The following is a 16,067-nucleotide window of genomic DNA, read 5'->3' as shown; positions in this document are numbered from 1 at the left end:
CTGAGGATCTGAGCTCATTCCTTATGTTCCTGGCCGTCTCCATCTCGCTCCTTCTGAGCTAGCCTTCCTCAAACACACAGGCACTGTTGTTCGTGGGGCCTGGCCAGCCCCTTTGCCTCAATCACTTCCTCTCCATGTCTTCTCAAAACCTTCGCTGGGGTCTCTGCTCAAATGTCACCTAATTTGTGCAGCTTTCCTGACCATCTTGTTTAAAACATCAGCCCTTCTAACTTCCTAAGCCTTTTCTTGTTTTACTTTTCTTCAGAGCATTTAGCACCACTTCAGATGTACATTTACTTGTTAAAGTGTTGCTTGTCACTGCTACCGAAATGCAGTGACGCAGTGACTTGAGCACAGGATTGTTTGTACACTGCTAAGAGCCCAATTCTATTCTTCTATTGCACTTTTCATAATATTTACTTTATGCAACTTATGATTTGTTCAGTATACTGCCTTTTTCCATTATTACTCTCCTATTTTACATTCTTCACATAGCAGCCAGTTCCATCCATTAAAGATGTAATTCACATCTTGTCACTCCTCTGCTTGTAACTCTCCACTGGCTTCCATTGCACTGAGAATTATCCTCAGCCTTGTTCCTGCCTCGGGGTCTTTGCACAGGTGTTTCTTCTGCCTGGAACGCTCTTCTCCAGCTCCTGTTAATGTCCGCTGCTCCTCATCACTCCACCTTCAGTCAGATGCCGTCTCCCTGTACAGTCCTTTCCTGCCCCCACCCCTATTGAAAATAGTTTCTCCTCATCCCTCTCATACCTCCTTATATTATTTCCTATCAACATTTGGAATTATCTTCTAATTTATCTTTTTGTTTATTGTTTTCACATCACTCCCATTTCTCATATAGAACGTAATCTCCAGAAGGGTAGAGTCTTGTCTGTCTTATTTACTATTCGTAATAATGGAAGTAGTGCCCTCAGTAAATAAATGCTGTTCATCTCTTCCAGTATATTGTAAACATAGTCATTGAAGACAAGGACTATGTCTCTTTTACTCCTTTATATATACCCAGTTCCTAGCACAGAGTTTGGTGCTAGCGATTGATTAATTTGCTTAATGAATGAATCAAATCATGTGAAGCATATATAAGCTCCATCTTACAGGAGTAGCTAACTTTTCAGGTAAGTGTCGTGGTCTGCAGACTTTTACAGATCAGTATCAGAGCTGTTCTCTGTGTAATATCTATTTGGTGTCATGTACAATTAGTATATTTCACAATTGCTTTGGGAAAAGTGTGGATGTGCATACTGTCATGTATAAAATCACTGGGCTGAAGCTATTAATAGACATTTATGTTTATATACATAGATAATCGTTGTATCTATTTTTGGATGAGAAAACTGAAGCTGCAAGGTGATTAGCAATTTGCCCGAAGTATACAACAGAACAGCCAGAATCTTTATTCAGATATTACTATCTCCAAGGCACATTCTGTTTTCAAAACAAAATGTCTTATGCTACAAAGTCTTAAACTACAAAGATACCTCCAGGCTTGGTATGTGTGGCAAGTATACTCTAGGGTGACTCGTACAGATTCACACCCTTATATAATCCCTTCCCGTTGGGTGTAGATGGAACCTGTGACTTGCTGCTAACCGATAAATATGGCAAAGGTAATGGAATCAACTACTCACCACTCCCTTGATAGTGATTACATTATATGGCAAAATCGATGGTGCATCACTCCCATGATCAAGTCACATTATGTGAGACAGTCTTAGCAGACTAATACGAGAGACATTCCCTTCCTTGTCTAGAAGAAGCACACTGCCATGTTATGACAGCCCAAGGAGAGGACCACATGTCAAGGAACTGGGGGTGGTCTCTAGAACCTAAGGGTGGCCACTGGCCAGCAGCCAGCGGGAAGCCAGAGCTCTCGATCACACTGCCACAGAGAAGTGAACAGCCCGGACTCAGGAAGACAGCAACCCACGTGAGCCTGGATGCAGACTTCTCCCCTCTCTGGCCTCCAGATGGCAAAGCAGTCTGACTCCACATTGTTTGCAGCCTGGCGAGACCCTGAGCATAGGACTCAATTTAGGCATGCCCAGACTTACTTGCAGAAACTGTGAGGTAATGTGTGTTGTTTGAAGCCACTGAGTTTGTGGTACTTTGTTATTCTATGTAGAAAACTAATACAGTGTGGCTGTTCCCAGCCAGAGCTCCTATTTCAAGCATACAACTGTCTGCTGGGGCCATCAGGCTATTTGCCCGGTGGCTTTAGGCTCCTTGGATACCTTACATTGAAGTAGGAGGTAGATTGGGAACACCTGTCACTGTCTTTTCAGCTTAAGATGAGGTCTCCTGAACCCCCCAGGGAGTATAGGTCAGTCCAGTTCCACCAAAGACTGAAGATATCTTTGTGTTTTGAAACATGATAGCAAAGAACACTTGGCACAGTGCCTGACACTTAGTAGGGACTCAAGAAATATTATGCACCTTCCTTTCCTGGGGTACTGCAGCTCAACCTAGGGCATCTCAGATGCTAACCCAGCAGTTCCTCCCTGGGCAAGGTCTTTAGAAATCCCACTGCAGGACCCTTCTTACAATAAGGATATATTATTTACCACCACCCTCTATTTGCTCTGAAAACCTGAGAAAGCAAAGGCTGATGATGTTAGTACACTGAGGGTTGTGTATTTTTCAGATTTCACAAACTGTTTTATGCCCCTGAGGGGGACAGTTGCCTGCTTTGCCAGGGCACTCTGTGAGACCTGTGTTGGCACCTTGCAGCACCCCATTTTGAGGTGGGAGATGTTTGCTGCCCCATGTCACAAGTTCTTAGGGCTGCTGACTGTGTACTACAGCACAGGGTCTTAATATCCCTCCCTGCTGTTTCCTGCTTGAGGCATAAAAGAGCTTTGTCACCTTGGAGAGAGGTGTTATATAAATACCATTATTTGGCTTGAGAGTAGCACGATCCAGTGCTAGGGTTGTCTATTTGTGTAAGTCAGTAGGCAAATCTTCCTCTTCCCTTTTCTCAGTGTCTTCTAATAGTTAACTACAAAAGAAACAACATAGATGTGAGTATATTTACCTAAGTTCTCATTACAATATAACTCTTTCTGTCATTTCATAATTGTTAGTGTGCAAAACAGCAGAGCACATTGGTATCAGTGCAGGGAGCATCAGAGGGCCACGTTTCAGACTTGTAGATGCTCTGAGACTTCACCTAAGAAAACCAGGCCATAATATGCAATAATCACATGTTGCCAAAATGAAATGCATGCTAAGATGCTATTTATTACATAAATTTTGTTGGAAGTATTAAGCCCCAAATCTTATTTAGTGTGATTTGAGGATTTATACTCATATTACAATTGTAATCTCTATATTAGACTTCACAAATTTAGTTAAAATAATTTAGAATTAATTTTTCTTATTTTTCATAGTAAAACATGCATAACATGAAATTATCTTAACTATTTTTAAGTATACATTTCACTGGTATTAAATACATTCATAATGTTGCATAATCACCACCACCATCCATCTCCATAACTCTTTTTGTCTTGTAAAAGTAAAACTCTATCCCCATTAAGTAATAACTCCCCCTTTCCTACTTCAGCCGCTGGCTACCACCATTCTACTTTGTGGCTCTATGATTTTAATTATTCTAATTACTTCATGTAAGTGGAATCACGTAGCATTTGTCTTTTTTGTGACGGCTTTATTTCACTTGGCATAATGTCCCAAGGTTTACTTATGTAATAGTGTATATAAGAATTGCCTTCCTTTTTAAGGCTGAATAATATTCCGTTGTGTGTAAATAGTGCAATTTTTATATAGATTCACCTGTTGATAGACAACTGAGTTGCTTTCACATTTTAGCTATTGTGAATAATGCTTCTATGACCATGAGTATACAAATATCTCTCTGAAACTCTGCTTTCAATTATTTTGGGTAGATATCCAGAAATGGAATTGCTGGAACTTAAGGGAATTCTATTTTTTATTTCTGAGGTACCACTGTGCTCTCTTCCACAGCATTTTACTTTCTCACCAACAGTGCACAAGGGTTCGAGTTACTCTACATCCTTGCTAACACTTGTTATTTTCTGGTTTTTTGATGTTTACCATCCTTATGAGTGTGAGGTGGTATCTCATTGTAGTTTTGATTTGTAATGACCTAATGATTAGTGAAGTTAACCACCTTTTTATGTGCTTTTTAGCCATTTGTATGTCTTCTTTGGGGAAATGTCAATTCAAGCCTTCGCTCATTTATTAATCCAGTTGTTTGGGTTTTTTGTTGCGTTTTAGGAGTTCTGTACATATCAGATATGATTTACAAATATTTCCCCCCATTCTGTGGGTTGCCTTTTTACTCAGTTTATAGTGTCTTTTGATGCACACAATTTCTTAACTTTCGTGAAGTCCAATTGTGTAATTTTTTTTGTTGTTGCATATGCCTTTGGTATCATATCCAGGAATTCATTGCCACATCCAATGTCATGAAGCTTTTACCTGTGTTTTCTTCTAAGAGTTCTAGAGTTTTAGATTTTACAGCTAGCTCTTTAATGTATTTGGAGTTAATTTTTGTATATAGTATTAGAAAAAGGTCCAAATTCATTTTTTTGCATATAGATCCATTTTTCCCAGCACCATTGATTGAAAAGAATATTATTTCTCGTGAGTGGTCTTGGTACCTCTGTCAAAAATCATTTGACCGTGTATGCAAGAGTTTATTTCTGGGCCCTCTGCTCTGTTCCCTTGGCCTACATGTCTGTCTTTATGACAGTACCACACTGTATTACCATAGCTTTGTAGTGAGTTTTCAAATCAGGAGATGTGAGTCTTCTAGCTTTGTTTTTTTAAGATTCTTTTTGCTATTTGGAGTCCCTTGAGATTCCATATGAATTTTAGGGTGGGATTTCCATTTCTACAAAAAATGTTACTGAGACTTTGATAGGGATTGCATTGAATCTTTAGATTGCTTTGAATAATGTTGACATCTTAATAATATTAAGTCTTCGAGTTCATGAACATGGGATGTATTTCCATTTATATATGTCTTTTAAAATTTCTTTCAGCAGTGTTTGGTAGTTTTCATTGTTGAAGTCTTTTACCTCCTTGGTTAAATTAATTCCTGAGTATTTTATTCTTTTTGATACTATTGTAAATGGAATTAACCTTTTAATTTCCTTTTCAGATTGTTCGTTGTCAGTGTATAGAAATGCAACTGATTTTTGTGTGTTGACTTTGTGTCCTGCTACTTTGTTGAATTCATTTATTAGTTCTGACAGCTTTTTGTGGGAAATCTTTAGAGATTTCTATATGTAAGATCATGTCATCTGAAAATAGATAATTTTACTTGTTTACATCCAATTTGGATTCCTTTTTCTTACCAAATTGCCCTGGCCAGAACTTTCAGTACTGTGTTGAATAGATGTGGTCACAGTGGGCATCATTGTCTTGTTACTGATCTTAGAGTAAAAGCTTTCAGTCTTTCACCATTTAGTATGATGTTCATTGTGAGGTTTTCATATATGACTTTTACCATGTTGAGGTAATTTCTTCCTATTCCTAGCTTATTGTTTTTATCATGAAAAGGTGTTGAACTTAGTCAACACTTATTCCTGCATCAATTGAGATGATCGTGTGTGTGGTTTTTTTTTTTTACTCTATTTTGTTAATGTGAGGTATTAGGTGGACCCATTTTTGTATATTGAACCATATGCTTGTATTTCAGGAACAAATACCACTTGGTCATGGGGTATAATTTTTTTTTATTTTTTATTTTTTTATTATACTTTAAGTTTTAGGGTACATGTGCACATTGTGCAGGTTAGTTACGTATGTATACATGTGCCATGCTGGTGCGCTGCACCCACTAACTCGTCATCTAGCGTTAGGTATCTCTCCCAATGCTACCCCTCCGGGGGGGTATAATTTTTAAAATATGCTGTTGAATTTGCTTTGCTATCATTTTGTTGAGAATTTTCACAACAATGATCATAAGAGATATTGGTCTGTAGTTGTCTTGTAGTGTCTTTGTCTGGCTTTGCTATCAAGATAATGCTGTCCTCATAGAATGAGCAGGAAATTTTCCTTCTTCAATTTTTTTGAAAAGTTTGAGGAGAGTTGGTGTTCTTCAAATATTTGGTAGAAGTCACTGGTGAAGCCATCAGATCCTAGGCTTGTTTTTGTTGGGAGATTTTTGATTACTGATTCAATCTTCTTACTAATGATAGGTCTGTTCAGATTTTCTATTTCTTTGTGAGTTAGTCTTGGTAGGTTTTGTGTTTCTAAGAGTTTGTCCATTTCATTTAGGTTATACAGTTCATTGTTGTGCAGTTGTTCATAGTACTCTCTTAATAATCTTGTTTACTTGTGTAGATCAGAATGAATATCCCCACTTTTTATTTCTGATTTTAGTAATTTGTGTCTTTTCTCTCTGTTTTTTTCTAGTTCAGCTAGCTAAATGTTTGTTAATTTTGTTGATCTTTTCCAAGAGCAAACTTTTAATTTTTTCCATCAATTAAAGACATCCTTGGCTCTTGATAGGTGATGAAGGGGCAAGTGTATTTTTAGCTGTTGGTTGCCATTTCAACAAAATAGCCATCAACTGTAATTTTCTCCAAAAGTGGGAAAATAGAGAAAAAAACTAACATTTTTCTGTACTTCATTTTCCATCTGTAAAATGGAGAAACAAAACCCATCTGTTGTGTTTTGCAAGGCTGGATGATGTGTACGCATTATATATGTAGTAGATAACTTCTGAAATTATAGTTATAGGATGAAATCTGGTTATGGTCTTCAGTTTTTCAGGTATTTCAGGGCTCTTTCTAAGTTTCTGGACCAGATAGTAGCAATTAATGAATACGACTACAAATTATTCGGCATTTGTCCTGCTCAAGATCTTTGCTCCTTTGGGTAATGAGGCTTGGTTTCTATAAGACAGATAGGGATGACAAAGGAATTAGGTCACTAAAAGCAGTGAAAGACTTCAGAAACCATGTTTCATGTCTTTGGTCTTCCCTGATGGATGCTAAAGCCATTAGGTTTCCCCCAACAGTCAGAACACGAAGATGTGACTTGGAGTACTGTGGCCACCTGTTCTGCCCAAGTGCATCAGCTGTGTTCATCAACTCACACCAAGGGTGGGGGTTGGATTCTCTTCTTCCCTGTTGTGATAGACAGATGCCCTGTCATTATGTTTTTATGTGAAATTTCACAGTGAAAGAAGGAAGCCACTCTTGAGAATACAGCAATTTAAATCAGGTTGTAATTTTTAAAAAGTGATTTACAAAAGGTCTTTCCCAAAATACTGCCATCATAATCATCTAGGGTGGGGAGAAAAATAGGGTGCGGAGGGCAGAATCACCCCTTATCCTTGCTCTTCCAGCAGGGAACACTCATTTTCACACCCCTGTGCCTCTGCAGCCCCACCCTTTGTTGAGGTTTGTGCTGGGCATGTACGTTCCACAGAGACTGCTGGTTTCCAGTGTGACAGAAATCTCATTTGTGATAAACCTTGATTTTGAATTGTAGTAAATGAAACTTTTAAAAAAGCAGACATTAAAACTCCCTGTTTTTTTCCCTAGGAAAAGGAGCATTCCATCTTCTGGCATCACTGTCCTTGGGACTAAACCCCCTTAGAAAACACCGCTTTTGCCTGGCCTTCAGAGGCTTGGTCCCCTGACATTTTACACTTTTCCAGAAAAAGAATCTCAGGGGCTTTCCTACAAATGTCTGTCACAACCTCAACAACCTCACAACCTCAAGTCTGTCCTATTTTAGAGACACACACACAAAAATGCTATAAAGGAAGCATTAATACTTGTTTAGAGAGATTATCAGGAACATTGTACTTAACAGTGAGAAATCTGAATAATGTGTATATGAGTGTGTTATGTTATTCTTTGTACTTTGCATTTTCAAAATGTCCCATCTTTTTTTTTTAAGCCAAGAAGTATGATAATACCTACCTGGCCACCACAGATGAGAATTGAAGTGCAATAAAACTTGCCACAAGCTGGGAGGAACCAGCAGTGTGCTGCTACAGGCTTAACAACCATCTTTCTGGAAGAAAAACCTTGATTTGTAGCATGAGCCAGTTTCTCTGTCTCACATGGCCATTTGCAAGCTACCAGTGTGACATCACTGAACTCTGACTTGGAAAAAGAGGCTCACACTTGGCTCCCCTGAGCAGTGCTGGCCTAACTCCAGCACACTGGATTGAACTGCCAAGAAAGAGTAGCTCCCACGGATAGGGAGGAAGCAAATGCTCTGTAAATACCTGTAGACAGAGGCAGGGAGACCTTTGTAGAATGGAGAGTGTTAGGGACCTGCCTCTTCTTTATTTCGGAAAATCTTAGATTACATATTCATTGGTTGATCTCATGCTTGTGTGCTTATGGAAATAAAGCATTTAGTCAGTAAAATATTGTTACCCAAGGACTCAATAACCATGCAGTCAATAAACTGTATATATTTTTAGAGGCTTCTTTCAAACATAACTTTTTAAGATGACTTTATTCAAAAAGAGTAAACCCAGGTGGAATATTTATAAAGATAAAAGCTTCAGAAATCCATGTGAAATGAAAATTATGTAATAATTGGTTTGCTCACAAATATAGTAATTCAGATAGTTTTAAAAAATTACTTTGATTTAAAGTTTGTTAAAATAATCAAGTTTAAAAAGAAAGTATATGGGTTGAGTGATATCCCTCCCAAATTCATTTCATTTTCCCCCGGAACCTCAGAATTTGATCTACGTCAGCTCAGGCTGCCATAACAAAATATCATAAATAATAGAAATTTATTTTCTTGCAGTTCTGGAGGTTATATAGTCCAAGATCAAGTTGCTTGACCATGTTTTAATTTCTGATGAGGGCTCTCTTCCTGGCTGGTAGATAGACGCCTTCTCACTATGTCCTCATGTAACCTTTTCGTGGTGCATGTGTGTGGAGGGAGAGAGATTGTTCTCTCTCTTCCTCTCTTATAAGGTCACCAATCCTATTGGATTAGGACTTTGACCTCCTGACTTCCTTTAATTACTTCCTAAAAGCACTATCTCCAAATACAATTACATTGGGTATTGGGGCTTCAGCATATGAATTTGGGGAGGACAAATAGCAGTCTTCTTACCTTTTTTACATTCATCACTTACCAAGTCTATTCCTTTAGCGTAGGTTGGGCTCTCATCCCTATCTTTAGTTTTATACTAGAGGCAGACTAGATATTTATAGCCAAACCCACCAACTCTAAGAACTTTCCTCTTGTCCATGACAATCTGGGAGTGCCATATTTATACATTTCAGTATACCTCTTGGTTAACCTACTTCCATAACACAATTTACCATACTGGTCATAGCCTCCATTTTATTGAATAGTTCCATAAGTGCCAGGCACGGTGCTGGATACTCTAAAACATCATTTCTAATCCTCACAATAAACCCAGCAAGGTAGCTTTGATTTTCTCCATTCTCTAGATGAAGAAATCCGTTCATTTTTTTCAGTTATCTTCCACGTTTACTCTAAGGCAGTTCTGAGCCCTGGGCATGTATGAGTGAATGAGGCAGGCAAAGCCCCTGCCCTCATGGAGCCTATACTCTGGAAGGATGAGACTGATAGAGAATAATACCTAATGTCAGATGTGATCAGTGCAGTGAATTAAAATGAAGAGTAAGAGGGGGAGAGTGTGACCGGGTCCGGGAAGTTCTCATGTATATGAGAACAATAAAGTGCCATGTTGGCTGGGGGAGGTCAGAGAGGCAAGAGCAGATAGGACCTTGTCACCATTGTTGGGACTTTGATTCCTACCCTGAATGATGTGGGAACACATTAAAGTGCTTTGGGGAGAAGAGTGATGTGATCTGAATTACACTAAATAGGACTGTCCTTACTCTTCTATTGAGAGTAGATTATAGGGGGCAAGCGTGGAAGCAGGGAGGCCAGCAGGAGCTTATTTTAATAATCCAGGCTATAGATGGTAGTAGCTTAGACCAGAGTGAGAAACAGTCTGATCCTAGATGTGTTTTGAATGTAGAGCTGACCGAATTTGCTGACTAATTGGATATTAGGCAAGAGAGACATCAAAGATAACTATGAAGTCTAGTGCCTGAGCAAGTGGAAGAATGAATGGAGTTGTATTCATTAATATTGAGAGTACTATAGGAGGAGCAGGTTTGGGATGATGATGGAAAATCTGGAGTTTAGTTTGAATATGTTAAGTTTGAGAGGTCTACACATCCTAGTGCAGTCAAGTAGGTATTAGAATGCCTGAGTCTGTAATACAGTGTAAAGGGCTAGCCTGCAGAGATACATGAGAATCATCAGCTTGCCAACTCAAGGAGGTGATACAATTGGCCAGACCTGATAAGAGGTGGGACTTCAGGGCCCAGGCTTGCTTGTTTATATCCCCAAGGCCCCTTGGACACATGCTTGGTGGCCTAACCCACTGGATAGTCCAAATCATCAAGATAGAGATGGGGTCCTTAAATCTATGGTTTTAAAATGTTTTCTGAGTAATTCTGATATGCATCAGGTTGACCACCACTAGTAAAAGCCTTTAGACAAGGATTTTGTTTTTTGGAGGCTTAGGGGTTTCCATCTGAAACTTTGAGTCCCACAGGAAATTTGACGGAATGGGAAAGAGAATGGGTTTGGGAGTGGCTCAGACCTGAGCCTGAATCCTATCTTTTCCTGTTAGTAACTATGAGAACTTGGATAGGCTTCCCAGGCTCTCTGAGGTTCCATATCCTTTCTTTTTAGATGCAGCCCATCCCTCTTTCTGCAAATAGGAGTAATTGAACCAAACCCACAGAGTTGTGAAGATTAAGGTAAATTGTTTGTATAAAGCTCCTGGCTTAGAGTAGACACCAATTAAAAGCTAATCTCACCTGCCACGTATAAAACCACTGGAAGAAAACTGTTCTTGAATTTTGTTTCATCTTCATTTGGGGGCAGTTTTCTTCTGCTTCTTTCTGTTATCTAATGGCCTAGCCTTCAAGATTTCAGATGTTGTCAGATAAGTTGGTTTTCTTTACCCCCCACCACCATCCTTTGAGCCCAAGACCAATTTGCTTGGTTGTCTGCTATACAACCACATGGATATTGTTAGACTTTGTGTTTCTGCAGTTGAAGTACTTACACACTTCCACTCTAAAATCTTCTCTTTGTCCTGCATTCTTTATCTCACATTTGTATCATCACCTCCCACGTTTTCAGTCTAGAGACTAACACAGTGGTTCTCAACCTTGGCTGCACATTAGAATCGCCTTTGGGATTTTAAAAACTGCCGTGTCCAGACCACATGCCAAACCAATTACATCAGAATGTTTAGGAGTGAAATTTCTGAATTTGTTATTGATCTGTAACATACAAAAAGTACAACACATATATCATAAGTATATTGCTCAATGAACTATTATAAACTTCTGTTTAAAGGTACATGGTTCAAGAAACTGAACATTGTCAACATCCCAAAAGCTCCTTCCACAGATGCTAGCTGCCCTTACCTTTAATACTATACATTTTTATCTGTCTTGTAACTGAAATATGATCATAGAACATGTATTCTTTTGATCTGGCTTATTTTGTTCATTTTTCTATTTGTCCTACTTCTTTCATTCTCATTGCTCTGTAGAATTCCCTTGTGAGAACATAGCACAGTTTACTTGTCCATTTTCTCCACTGATGAGCATTTAGGTGTTTGCATTTTCTAGATATTTTGAATAGCACAGTTTTGTACATGTCTGTTATGCATGTACACATTTCTGATGGATATACACCTAGAAGTGGAGTTACTGGGTTGCAGGGTATGTGTCTATTCAGCTTTAGTAAACACTACCAAATTGTTGTCCAGAATTTTCTACCAATTTATCCTCCTACCAGCAGTATTTGAGAGTTCTGGTTGTTCCAAACTCTGAACACTTGATCTATCTCTGTTTTGTATACTTTACTCAGATTCTCCAGGTACCTAGAATGGCCTTTCCCAGGTCTCTCCCTTTACGGTTCACTCTTTCAGAAAGCCCAGCTGGAGCATCATCTGTTCATTAGCCTTCCAAGCCTTACTCTTTCAGGTGGAATTTGTTACTGTGTCTTCTGCAGTGTAAATATTAATACATTACAGCCTCACCCACACTCTGCCTCACAGCAGTGAGTGAGCACTCTGACTCTCCACCTGGATAATAAGCTTTTTAAGAGCAGAGGCTGCACCTCACTTCTTTCAGAGTCTCCCTAGACATAGCACTTGCACATTATAGGTGCTTCATGAATATTTCTTTTGCTCACTTTATCACAGAGAAAATCTTTTAAAAATAGATTTTTGGTAAATGACTATTCAACCAGGCAGTGAAACTTCACATTTCTTCTGTATAGGGAATGCATAATTGTTTCCAGTGTAACCTACTTATTGATTTTAATCAATTTAATCTTTTTTAAGCTCCTTGGTGTGGGACTCATGATTTGGTGTAGGACTCATGATTTAGCTTGGGAACTCTCTTTTTCGGGGAAAATAAGAGCCTTTTTTCTGATTCTGGGAGAGCACGTGATCACTTTTTGTCATCCTCACATAGAGCAGATTTTCATGGCATAATTTAAGAAGGAAGTGCTTCCAAAGAGCCACATTCCTAAGGGAAGATTGGAGTGAATGATGGCAAACCATATAGCTTTTTAGCCTACCTGAGAAGTGGAACTGTACTCTTCTGTACTTTACGAAATGGAGTCAGGAGAAATGAAAAGACTCAGTGGTAGCCTCGGAATCCTTAACATTTAATTAGTGTGAGGGAAAAGCAGGCCTGGTGCCAAGGAGACCTGCTCTCAAACCATCCTATGAGACCACAGAGTGAGTGGTGTGATCAGATTGTATCAGCAGCCTCTAGTGCCATTCCAAAGCACAGTGGGCGGTCATGGTACTTCTGAACAGGAAAGCTTTACCTAAGGGTTTGAAAAAATGATGTATACAGAAGCATTTTATAAAAAATTAAAATGTTTAAATGAAGTAGTTCAGCACACAGTGGGGAAGAGCAAGGAAAAACTGGAAGCCACAGGCACCTCTGCATCTTTCTGTCACCCTCTCTAACTAATGCCAGCCTTCATAGTATTAGGGCTGCTGCTTCAACTTCACCTCCCAAATCTTGCGCAACCTCACTTTGGACCAATTCTGATTTTTGTCCAAGGAAGGGACTCTAGGCAGTGCAGTTCTCTGTGCAACCAAGTTGTCAGTAGAGCATTCCAGAACACACACTCAGACAGGGGAGCCTGGAAGGGGGAAAGAAAGAATATTTTCCCCAGTATCCAGTGCCTGTTGTGTTGTCTGTGCTGGTTTTTGCTGTTTATCATTGAACACTGATAACAGTCTTACAAATGAGAGATTTCTCAGGGATTCACAGCTAACTAGCAAGATTTATAGCCTGGATTTTTAGCTATGTCTGTATGTGCTCAAAGCTAATGTTCATTTTAATGGACTCTGCTGTTTTCCATGGAAAGCAAGACCTAGTGGTTTTCCTGTTTGTTTGTTTGGATTAGGAAATAAAAACTAAGATTTAGCAGAAGTACTGAGTTTACAGCATCCTCAGCTAGTCGCCACACTAGATAAGTAGCTGTAGGACAGACCAGGCAGTGACTCACATGGACACTGCTTTTAGGTCAGAGGAAAATAACTCAGGCAGGGCTAGCAGAGCTTCCATTTTATTCTCAGCAGAGCTTAGATCTCCCTTTGGCTGTTCCCAGAATTAGAAAGCTCGTCAGGGATGCTACAGATTATGCTTTAGAGTTGGGAGTTAAGACTGAGCCTCAACTGCCCCCATTTGTCTTCCTTAAAAGACAGCATAAATTTTAAGGTCAAAAAAGAGACTACTCATTTTAGCAGAGGACAAAACAGTGGGGCCCTTTTGGGAATAGGTCAGCCTTTTATGGTCATCCTAATTTTGCTTCCTGCTGTTTTAATTCACCCAATACATTTCCTTCTGGGAATCACCTAGAAGTAGATTCATGAGTTTGAAGGAGAGGAGTTAGGTATGTTTAGAAGAGAAGGGACACAGATCTCTAAGGGCACATACAACTTGGTAAAGCAATCCAGGTTGAGAGTATATAATAGGAATTTGAGTGCTTTAAATTTGTATTTTCCAGGCTCACTCTCAGTTTCTTAAAGTACTGCTTTAAACAATCATTTAAAGATAATTATGTTAACATTTAAAGATGGTTAATTTGGAGGTCTGATGATATTTTTAATAACACAGAAGTTTCATTAACCCAAGATTCTTAATATGTAATAAATTTGTGAATGAACTTTAAAGCTAGTCTCTTCAGACATATGAATTAATAGGCTTTTTTTAAATCATTTGAAGTAGATAAGCTAGTAGAAAATGGCTTTCTTCCTCCTTCTTATGAAAATATAGAACATATCCAAGATACTCTTAGTAAAAGAATAAAGCTCTTCATAATTGAACAACATTCAAAATGATGTATTTGAAAATCAGCCACAATGTATTAAACTGTTTAGAATTACTCACCTGGAGACAGCCCTTAATAGAGCCAAGGTATAAGCACTTACCACATCCAGCTTTTATAAAAGGAATGCATCCTTAAATGTAAAATGGCCCGAATAGGATTTGTAGGGATTAACTCATGTGTGGTTTCATTACTCTGTTTCTCCTTTCCTTCTATTCATTCTGTGTGTTTTAGGTGTTGCTTATTTTATTTGCACTGTTTTCATTTTATTCGTGCTGTCATTCTTCAGTGTCCCCCTAGTACCATGATATCAGCCATGATAATATTTATCATACTTGTTGCCACTGTTTATCTTACTCCTCACTATATTGTGAGCACCTTGAGGGCTGGGACTGTGTCCTTCCTGGATCTCAGATATGACTCACTGCAGAAAATAATGATATTGTTCCCTTAAAAATGATTCTGTGGCATTTTCTCTTTTTAAAAAAGAGACAGGCTCTTGCTGTGTCACCCAGAGTGGAGTGGCACCATCATAGCTCACTACCACCTCAAACTCCTGGCCTTGAGCAATCTTTCCACGTCAGCTTCCCTAGTAATTGAGACTACAGGTGGGCACCACCATACCCTGCTAACTTTTAAATTTTTTTGTAGAAATGGGGTCTTGCTATGTTGCCTTGCTAGTCTCAAACTCCTGGCCTCAAATGATCCTCCTGCTTTGGGCACCAAAGGTGCTGGGATTATAGGCATAAGCCACCACACTTAGCCTGCATTTTCTATTTTTCAAACTTAACATATGATCCCTTTTATATGAAAAAGCAAATAAGAAGTGAATTTTATATTTTTTCCAGTCACCACCAGCCTTTACATGTGCTGTTAGCCTAACTGCTACATACTGTTTGGATCTAAACTTAAGGATACTTCCCTCCAGGAATCCTTTGCGATGCCCCTCCCCAACAGACGAGGACAGTGCCGCATATCTGGGACTCTCCTCAATCCCCCGTCAAGGCACTTGGCATATTTACTTCACTCTAATTAATTTTAAAATAGACTCTACCCTCAATTCATTATAAACTTTGTGAAAGCAGGGACCATAATTGTCGTGCTCACTGTAATATCCCTGGGACAGGGTTGCAGGATGTCCTCTTCTGATAACTTTTCTCATCTCTATTCAATGCCTCTAAGACTCAAAGTTTAAATAAAAGCCTTGTGAAATAAATGTCAAGATTGTCAGCCACTGAATGCTGGAAGTACCTTAAGCTGTGATTCTATCTGGGGTTTCCATTGAAGATGGGATTTGGGGTATAGTCCTAGGTTAATGTGTAATCCCAACTCTAATTTTGAACCTGAGGAACCTAGGTATCCTAGCATCAATTAAGTCATAGGCTTTAACAATTTTTTTAATAAAGCTGTTTTTGCCACTAACACTGGAATTGGTTTCTAGGCAACTTCTTTTATAAAAACAAAAACAAAGAAAGAGAAATTGAAATGTTCTCTTTGAGGCACAAAACTAATTTTCTCTAGTTAAGTGCTAGAGAAGCGATTAAGTCTTTTAAATGAACACAGTATTTTTGCTCTTCATGGGTCTGTTTACCATCAGAATCTTAGTTGAGAAATGATTTTGAAAATAGTTCTATTTCATACATGGTATAAGTGAA

At 38.8% G+C, this 16,067-nt stretch overlaps 1 protein-coding gene across 1 annotated transcript in view; it reads left to right on the top strand.

Annotated features, from left to right (window-relative positions):
* Positions 1-16,067, top strand: part of SH3GL2 (SH3 domain containing GRB2 like 2, endophilin A1) — a 219,430-nt gene that overhangs the window by 192,149 nt on the left and 11,214 nt on the right. The window lies entirely within an intron of this gene.

Source organism: Pan paniscus, chromosome 11 (assembly GCF_029289425.2).
Source record: "Pan paniscus chromosome 11, NHGRI_mPanPan1-v2.0_pri, whole genome shotgun sequence".
Classification (NCBI taxonomy): Eukaryota; Metazoa; Chordata; class Mammalia; order Primates; family Hominidae; genus Pan; species Pan paniscus.
Note: the sequence above shows the minus strand (reverse complement) of the source record. Positions and strands in the feature narration are given on the sequence as shown.